This window comes from Canis lupus, chromosome 14 (assembly GCF_011100685.1).
Source record: "Canis lupus familiaris isolate Mischka breed German Shepherd chromosome 14, alternate assembly UU_Cfam_GSD_1.0, whole genome shotgun sequence".
NCBI classification, from domain to species: Eukaryota; Metazoa; Chordata; class Mammalia; order Carnivora; family Canidae; genus Canis; species Canis lupus.
The window spans coordinates 45893505-45902928 of record NC_049235.1 but is presented as its reverse complement, the minus strand read 5'-3'; the positions used below and the strand labels follow the sequence as shown (position 1 = coordinate 45902928).

The 9424-nt window shown below is 45.8% G+C and overlaps 1 long non-coding RNA gene across 3 annotated transcripts in view; it reads right to left on the bottom strand.

The window, feature by feature from the left end:
• Window positions 1-1317: 1317 nt before the first annotated feature.
• Window positions 1318-9424, bottom strand: part of LOC106559680 — a 57466-nt gene continuing 49359 nt past the window's right edge. For all 3 annotated transcript variants that reach the window (XR_005369690.1, XR_005369692.1, XR_005369691.1), the window contains one exon: window positions 1318-1571. This is a non-coding gene — a long non-coding RNA (uncharacterized LOC106559680). The remainder of the gene's footprint in view (window positions 1572-9424) is intronic.

Below are 9424 nucleotides of genomic sequence, written 5' to 3'. Positions count from 1 at the left end.
ATGTCTAGAGCTTCACATCCTTTGAGTTCCAAAGGTGGGAAAGCCATGGTGAAATCTGCAAGGTTGAGGAAAGGTTAGCATCTGGAGTCTTTGGTTTACCCCAGTGGAACGCCAGTCTCTCCTAAGCTTAGAAGGTTTGCCCTCAGACACCTTTAAAGGGCCCAAGGTTGCAGCTCTCAGGGATGTGCCTCTTCCTCTGCTGTTGCCTTTGAACCCTCAATTTGACATTCAATTGCTGATAGCTTTACCTTAGAGAGCATGGAATAGAAAACTAAAATCTTCCAGGTTTGGAACAAGTAAGTCTTGGGTTTAGACCAACAGTTCTCATCTAGGGTCTATGTTGCCTCCAGGGCACCTTCAGCAATGCCTGGAGACATGTTTTGGTTGTCACAGCTAAAGGTAGGGTACTAGCATTTAATGGGTAAAGGTCAGAGATATTGCTATACATCCAATAGCATATAAAACAGTGGACCCACAACAAAGAATTATCCAGCACAAATTGTCAATAGTACCATACAACATGCTCTGACCCCCCTATACTATTGGAAAAGGTGTCTTTCATTAATTCACACTGAACTATGACGACTGATACTGTATTAATGTGTCTTTTTTGCTGGCGGGAACGGGTGACTTTACAGTCATAGGTACTTTTAGTTGCCTAACCTAAATCCACCCCTCACTTCATTTTCCTAACAAACTTTCTATTTAGTTCAGGAAACCACCCATTCCCAGACACAAAGGGTAATTAATACATGGTAATACAGGTTTAAGCGTGGGCATTGGCCCAATCAAACTAAAGGAGAATGGTACTGGGACACCTGGGTGGCTCAGTGGTTGAGCATCTGCCTTTGGCTCAGGTCATGATCCTGGGGTCCTGGGATCAAGTTCCACATTGGGCTCCCCACAGGGAGCCTGATTCTTACTCTGCCTATGTCTCTGCCTCTCTCTGTGTCTCTCATGAATGAATGAATGAATTAATGAATAAATTAATTAATTAAATAAATAAAATCTTTTTTTTAATGTAAAAAAAAAGCAGAGTGGTACTAGCAAATGTTAACAATGGACTATTCAGGGAAAAATGCTTTCATACATACATAGTGATACCGATATCTATACATACACACATACAAGTATCTATACATACGGGTATCTCTATATATGTCTATATTATAGACACATATACATCTATCCTAAATTTTTACTCATCTAATGGATGTGTAGAAGCCAATCTGCACACAGACACAAAACATGCATCGTTCTTTATTGTAAATTCCATACAGCCAATTGATTTTTATAGAATAGTTTAATTGGCTTTGCCATTCTTGCATCTATAACCAACCTAGGTCTGCAACTGACAGATGTTGGCTGCTTTTGTTTATGTTAACAAGTAAGACAATGAAGACATTTGGTCAGAACTTCACTCATTTGTCAATAGGACCAGTGACTTTGCTGAATCAGATAATACTGGAAGAATGTGTCCTCAAGTCTTTGTACTATTCACAATGTTAACAGTTTCAGAACAACACTCTTTAAAGTTCGATCTTCGTTGTTTACATTTCTCCATCACTTTCCTAAGAGTGAATCAAAAAACAGTGAATCATTACCTGACTCATAGCATTTGTCCATTTATGAGCTATAAACGTGCCCACCATGGCTAATTTCAAGCCATTGATGTGGGGTTGGAGAGGGAAGTACAGTGGCACATCATAACCTACTGTCACCATCATACAGATATGAGCCATGTAAATAGTGTCAAGGGCATAGGTAATAGTAAAAGTAGTGAAATAATTAGGAAGTGATGAGTTTTGAGTATTTGTTATCTTTGTTTTTGTAATTCATTTATTTTTTAAAGATTTAAAAAATTTTTATTTGGCACAGAGAGAGAGAGAGCACAAGCAGGAGGAACAACAGGTAGAGGGAGAAGCAGGTCCACACTGAGCAGGGAGCCCCATGTGAGGCTCGTTCCCAGGACCCCTGGATCATTTGACCTGAGCCAAATGAAGGGAGACGCTTAACTGGCTGAGCCACCCAGGCGCCCATATGTAATTAATTTCATTTTCAATTCATATAGTTTAATTTTTAGTAACAGCTATGCTCAACAGCCAGTACGCAAAATTCCTGAAAATTTGGCAATCAGATCTCAGGAGCCTACAAACCAACCCCAGCACCAATGACTGGGGGTGAGGTTTTCTTTTTCTCTCCTACAGGGCGTGAGTAAGTAATCACATAGACCCAGTTTCCACTACCCGGGAGATGATCCAGCCTGTGGCGAAGGCCAGTGGTATGGAAAGCAAAATGGACAGAGAAAAAGCCTGAATCCTTCATGCCATCATCCAGTTAGTGACCAGACTATGCTTGGAAGACACCCCACCACCCATGTGCTCATGCAAAGTATCTCATGCCACTACTGCTTAAACCACCTTGTATCATGGTTTTATGATATTTATAATCAAGATCATTTCTGACAATATAGTTTATCGTTTTTCCTTTTTTTTTTTCTCCTTAGGAAGCAAAGTCTTAATGAAAGAAATTATCTCTAATTATGGAAGTTTAGGCCTTTGAAGCTGGGGAAAGTGTTTTTGGAACCTTTCAGAAGCCAGGCTTATTCCATCTATATTCTTTATTCCTTTATTCCTGCCATCCTGCCTTTGCCAGGCTCTCCTTCCAAACTCAATTTACTTGGCCCTCTCAGAATCCCCCGTCTCCAAAACAAAGGAGATTTTCTCCCTTGATGGCTTTGGTGTATACAAATTGCATATTGTGTTACGTTTTTTTTTACAAGTCTGTAAGACTCCCAGCTTCCCAGAGGCCAGGCTGTTATATCATTTTTTCCCCCCTGTATCTCCAGTGCCCAGTACAAAAGTACTAAATAAAAGTATCAAGGACTAAACAGCATCCCTTCAAAGTGCGTATGCTGTACCCCTGAACTCCAATGTGACTGTATTTGGAGATGGAGCCTTTAAAGACATAATTAAGGTTAATGAGGTCATAGGGCAAGCCCTAACCCAACAGGACCCATGTCCTTATAAGAAGAGGAAAATATATCATTGATGCAGAGGGAAGGCCATGTGAGGACACACACATACACACACACACACACACACACACACACACAGAGCAGTCATCTACAAGCCAAGGAGAAAGACTTTAGGAGAAACCAAGCTTGATGGCCCCTTGGTCGTGGATATCCAGCCTCCAGAACTATGAAAAAATACATTTCTGTGGCTTCGGCCTCCCAGTCTGTGGCGGCCTGAGCAGATTAACACAAAAGGGGTGTTGAATGAATGAGCGTCCTTTAAGAAAGATAGTTCAACATGTACACGTTCACCTACTGCTATTAAGCACTTAGGTGCTTCCACCACTCCAAGAGTACAATCCCAACACCACTCTGACAAATTAATTTTTTTCTGGCTAAGGAAAGGAAGAAAGCAGACTATGTCTTTGCCATGGAAAACATAAAGATATTTTCTCCATAGGTCCTTCCATATCCCTAATTTCTGACTTTGTCTCTTTTAAGTTTGCTTTACACAGAGAATGATGAACCCAGTGGAGACCTGGGAACTATACACAGAGAGGAAATAGGACCAAAGAAAGGGGTTGCTTTCATCTCCTATGAAAGCAACGCTGTTTTTGTTGATACATATGGAAAAAATCAGGGCCAATTATGCATTGTGATTTGGCACTGGGGATACAGGCTCCCCACAGGCCCTTTCTTTCTTTCCACAGATATACCATTACAGTCCACGGGAGCCCCGCGCCCCCTGTTACTGGCAAGGCCAGTCCTCGGTGAGATGGACTTAGCCGCAGGCGTCTCTGTCACTGTCAGGATGGGCTCCAAGTGCAAAGAGCGTTTCCTGTCTATTGACTCTAAGGAAGAAGAACCATCCTCGGTCAAGGAGCACCGAGTGAGGCTCCCAGTGGAGATGGTCACACACTGTTTCACACAGTGGGTGTGGGCACCCTTGTCTCAGCACCCTCTCGAGCCTCAGAGAACCCTCAAGACTGGAGTCTTCCTGGTGGCTCATCAGCTGCTTACTTCATGGGGGCTTCGGTTGGAGAATGATCAGTCTTCTTTTCTAATCTCCTGGTCTAAATCAGTGATGTTCAGAATTTTGGGGGAATTCTCCACTTTATCAGGGTGTTAGAAGACCTGGTTCTGGACCTGTTGTCTGCTAACTTCCTGTATGATTCCGGGCAAGTTCCTGCTCCACTAAGAACCTGTCTCCTCTTCTATGAGACAAAAGGGTTGGACTGAACGGTCTTCCAGCTGAAACATCTCCTAGGCGACCCACTACAGTAGCAACTAACTACACGTGGCTGTTTAAATTTAAATTAGTTAAGTGAAATTTAAAACATAGTTTCTCAGTCTCACATTTCAAGGGCTTTAATAGCTGTATGTGGCTGGTGATTCCCATATTGGACAGCACAGATACAGCATATTTCCATCATTGTAGAAAGGCCAGTTGGACAGCCTGGGTCTAATGCTCTCATTTTATCATGACTATAAATAGATAATTTCATTCCAAAGCCCAACAGTTGAATAGCACTTCTGCGTTGTGCACTTCAATACATCATAACATTGTTTTTAAGATTTTATTTATTTATCTGGGAGAGAGAGAGCATGAATGGGGCAGGAGCAGAGGGAGAGGGAGAAGCAGACTCCCCACTGAGCAGAGAACCCAATTTAGGGCTCAATCCCAGGATCCCTGGATCATGACCTGAGCCAAAGCAGACACTTAACTGACTGAGCCACCCAGGCGCCCCTTCAGTACATCATACCCTTTAACCACCCAAAATAGGTACGAGAGGTATTATTATGTCTCCCTTATCAGAGGAGGACCCTAATTTCAAGATTACATGAGATTAAACTGCTAGAGGGTCATGCTGCTGGTGAATACAGGCACTTTCCAAATCCAGCGTTCTCTCTAACACCTGGCACTGTTTCAGGGAAAGGACACGAGTGGCCTGGGTAAGGTCACTCCAGCCCATGGCAGCATGGGAAGGAAGATACAGCCATTGAGAGCTCACCAAGTGATACTATGTCTTAGTTTAGATTTTAAGTCCACAAGCCCTTGCTGTGTGACCACAGCCCAGTTATTTAAGGTCTCTGGGCGTCTTTCCCCTCATCTGTCAAATGGGGATGGCACAGTAGCAGATGCAAATAAAGTGCTTAGCTCAGGAAGTCAGGCGCATAACAACTGCTGGGGGGGGGGGGGCAGTCAGCTACTGCCATCAGCACTCCCTCTATCCTCTCCCCGGGACTGCATTTCCTCTGTGCCCCAGCAGACCCACCGACAGCCCTTGCACACTTCCTGCCAGCTTATCTAAGGAAAGATGCTACTCTGACACACGGACAGCAACTCCCTTTTTTGAAACCTACTGAGGGATTTGGCCTCATAACCTCCTGTGGCCGTGAGTTCCCAGGCTTAATTACAAGTTGTTTAGGAAGAGCTCTCTCAGAGGGATTGGATTAATCCGCCTGGGCAGCGTGCCACAAGCAAATGGCTTTCCCCCCTTCATTTTTCCAAACCGTTTTGGTGCCAGGAACACATCATGTGCCTGCCCCCAAGGAAGGCCTGGCCACAGTAGATACCACCAGTGCACGTGGATGAAGGGGGGGCACCTGCAGAGCCTCCTGCAGGGTTTCTCCTCCCTAGTAGGGCACAGCAGCCAGACTGCAAAGCTGGCTCTGCCCAGCATGCATTTCACCTTCTGGAAAAGGCACAGCAGACACATGTCCCCCAGTGATGACTTTTCCTTCCCTGCCCACCACAGTGGAGTGCCTCAAAGAACAATATTTATACCGACGGAGCCTCAGAGAGTGGGGGGGGCCAGGCTACAAAGCCCGGCTCTACAAGAGCTTGGAGGACGGGGGGTCTGCCCCCTGAGTGGGCCGGCAGGGCACAGGCCTGGGTCCACAGGTGTTTCCCTCATCCCGCCCACCCTTTCCTGGGGCCCAGCCCAGGCCCGAGGAAGTAAGCGAGAATCCTTTGGCCATGCTTCATTTCTCTAGGAGCCAGGAATGGGAGGGTGGGCAGACCCTCGGTGTCTCTTGAGGCAAGAAAATGAAATGCTTTCGCTACTGGATGCAGCCATTGAGCATCACAGCACATGAGAGGTTGTGCGAAGCATTAACAGGGCCTGTTTGTGGGGTCCATCTGCTGACTACCACAGAGCACCTCAACCAGAGCCACGTGTATACCCACGGAGAAGAGGCACTCACACACTCATTCGTTCATTCGTTCACTCATTCATTCAACAATAACTTACCAGGTGCTTGGTCTTGGGCTGATCCTGAGACAAGTAAAACCCAGTTCCTCCTGCAAGAACCTCAGATATCAGTGAGGCAGTGGCAAGGAGGAAAGAAAAATGAGTTGATCTCAGAGTAAGTGCTAAAACTGAGGGCCCAAATGGATAAAGAAAATGTGGTCTATGTATACAATGGAATATTCCTCAGCCATTAGAAACGACCAATACCCACCATTTGCTTCGACGTGGATGGAACTGGAGGGTATTATGCTGAGTGAAATAAGTCAGTTGGAGAAGGACAAACATTATATGGTCTCATTCACATGGGGAATATAAAAATTAGTGAAAGGGATCATAGGGGAAAGGAGAGAAAATGAGTGGAAAATATCAGAGAGGGTGAGAGAACATAAGAGACTCCTAACTCTGGGAAACGAACAAGGGGTGGTGGAAGGGGAGGTGGAGGCTGTTGGGGTGACTGGGTGACGGGCACTGAGGAGCCACTTGACGGGATGAGTTATGCTATATGTTGGCATATTGAACTCCAATATAATATATATATATATATATATATATACAAAAAAGGAATAATTAAAAAAAAGTAAAACCGAGGGCCCAGCAGGGGGCAAAGAGGTGCACACAGGGGTGAGGGAGCTCCCACGGGAGCTGGGCCTGGGCGCCGAATGAGGAGTTAGAGGAGCTGCGCTGGGGCGGCAGGTGTCGGGGAGAGCTCTTCGTGTGCCTGGTCCCTCGCTGTAGAGACTCGTACCCCGAGAGACGGGGAGAGCCTTTGGTGGGCTGCGAGGAAAGGGGTGACGCGATCCGAACACACGCTCTCATGGGATCGCTCTGGCTGTTCTGTTGATAACCGACTGTTGAGAGGAAGAGGAAGGACGGAAGCAAGAAGATGGTTTTGGGGGGGCTCTAACAATAATTCAAATGAGAGCTGATACAGGCTCGTGAGCCCCAGCTCCCCAAGCGGTGCTTGGTGTATAGTAGACACACAATCCAGGGTTGAAGGAAAGACATACCCAGGCATCATCCCATCCACTCGGGGTACCCTTTACCAACCGGCCAGAGCAAATCTTCTTTGTCTCTCAGCAAAGACAGCCCTCAAGTAATAGCTATAGTCTCCAGCTTCCTGTTCCTTGCTGTAATTTTCTTCCAAGTCTTTGAATAACCACCTGGCTCGTTGAGTTTGCCTTCATAGCATGCTCTCCCACTCTAAGCGCTTTGCAGAGTGCCCACTGTATCTCTGGGGTGGTAGGAACCCCATTCCATGGAATCGAGGGGACTCTGCTTTGGAGAATAATGTTAGGTGAAGCCACCCTTGAGCAGTGGGGAATCCTCACAATCCCCACAGACCCAAGAGCACTCTGAGGCTCCAGGAGGAGACATAGCAAATGACAGATACCTTGCCCCCCCACCCCATAGTACAATAGATGCCATTCTTCCAGGGTGCTCAGGAGAGACCCTGGCTGTCTTACAGCAGACTCTCTTTTGTTTCATTTCTCTCCCTTACATGGTGAGCAGTGTCCTTCAAAGGAAGCATTTACAGGAAAATGTCTCCACAGGCCTGATCCTTTTCTTTGAAAACATAATAACGCTCAAGAATGACAACAATGTAAATCACCAGAATCATTAAGCAGAATCTCATGAATTAAAATTGCTTACATCAGGGTAAGATTAGGTCAGCTGCCTTGAAGGGAACCAGAGAGGCTGGGGTTCGCTGACTCCCAGCCTTTCAAAAGCAAATATTGTCAGAGCTCCACCGTCTCAGGAGCACGGATAGTCAAGCCTGATAAGACCATCCTTGTCTGGAAAGGAACAAATTACCGTGCCGCTCGGGCTCTGAGACCCCTTCATCACCCATCCCACAAAGACAGATTTCCCTGGAAATGCTGATAGGATTGACCCTCCAAAATGTCTTGGTCTGTCTTTGCAGGCATGAGCCACCCCTGCTCATAAAATGGGTGGAGGGGACAGGGCTCCCCAGAAAGTCCAAGATGCTGCCTCATGAAAAAAGTTACGGTCAAATCACCAAGCAAACCCAGGAAGGTCTGATTGCCCCAAGGGGGTTGGAAATCCTCCGAAAAGCAAAACGGAGCCTTTATGTCTCAGGCCTAGGAAAAGCCTGAGAGATTCTAGTGCCTGAAACAAATAACAGGAAAAATATGTCAACTGTGTGGTTGCGGCATAAATCATGAACAAGAACACAATTATAAGACTCCAGAGCTGCAGGAGGAGCAGTCGCTTGAGTACAACTCTTGATAACTATTGAACACAATTTTCACCGCCGAGAGGCAGGCAGTTTGTAACCGCGTTTATTTTCGGATGTCAGGAGTGACTTGCCCTGGAAAGCTATGGTGTGCTCCTTTTTTCTTTTCTTTTCATTTGTAATAAAGTAACATTTATCTTTGAGAAATTAGGACTTGGTTGCTTCTAAGAGTAGAGGAGACTCCAGACAAGGAAGAAGAGAATGGCCTGGAGGATTAAATGTTGGTGTAAGCACCCAGTTGTGTCTGAATTCCACATTTGATTTCTGGGGTCCTTCCGCTTCACAGGCCAATCTTGATTTATCCGATTTGTGCTCCACTATTTGGGCATTCCTTTGCACCATCTTTCCTTTTTTTTTTTTTTTTTTTAAGAATTTATTTATTTATGTATGAGAGACACAGAGAGAGAGAGGCAGAGACGCAGGCTCCATGCAGGGAGCCCAATGTGGGGCTCGATCCCAGGTCTCCAGGATCACACCCTGGGCCAAAGGCAGACGCTCAACTGCTGAGCCACCCAGGCATCCCTGCACCATCTCTCCCAATGAGGTGAAGCAACCCCTGGAGGGTGAAGGCGCAATCCCTAACGCTTGGGTTCGGGGTCAGACCGCCCAGTTCCAGCTGTAGCCCTGCCACGGTTTAGTTGGAGAGTCCCTGGGAAGTTGTGTAATAACTCTGTACCTCCTCCCCTTCTCAGTAAAAACAGGAATAAAAATAAAGCGGTCAAGAAGATTAAATTAGATCATTCATGTAAACCACTCAGCTCTCATGAAATATCTGCAGAATTGAATTAAGAATAGACTAGAGCTGAGGACAAGGAAAGAACAAGGGTCTGCATAATGCATGAAATGTGAGCCTGAAGCCCCTGGTCCCCAGGGAATCGAGAGCTGACCTCATAAAAACAG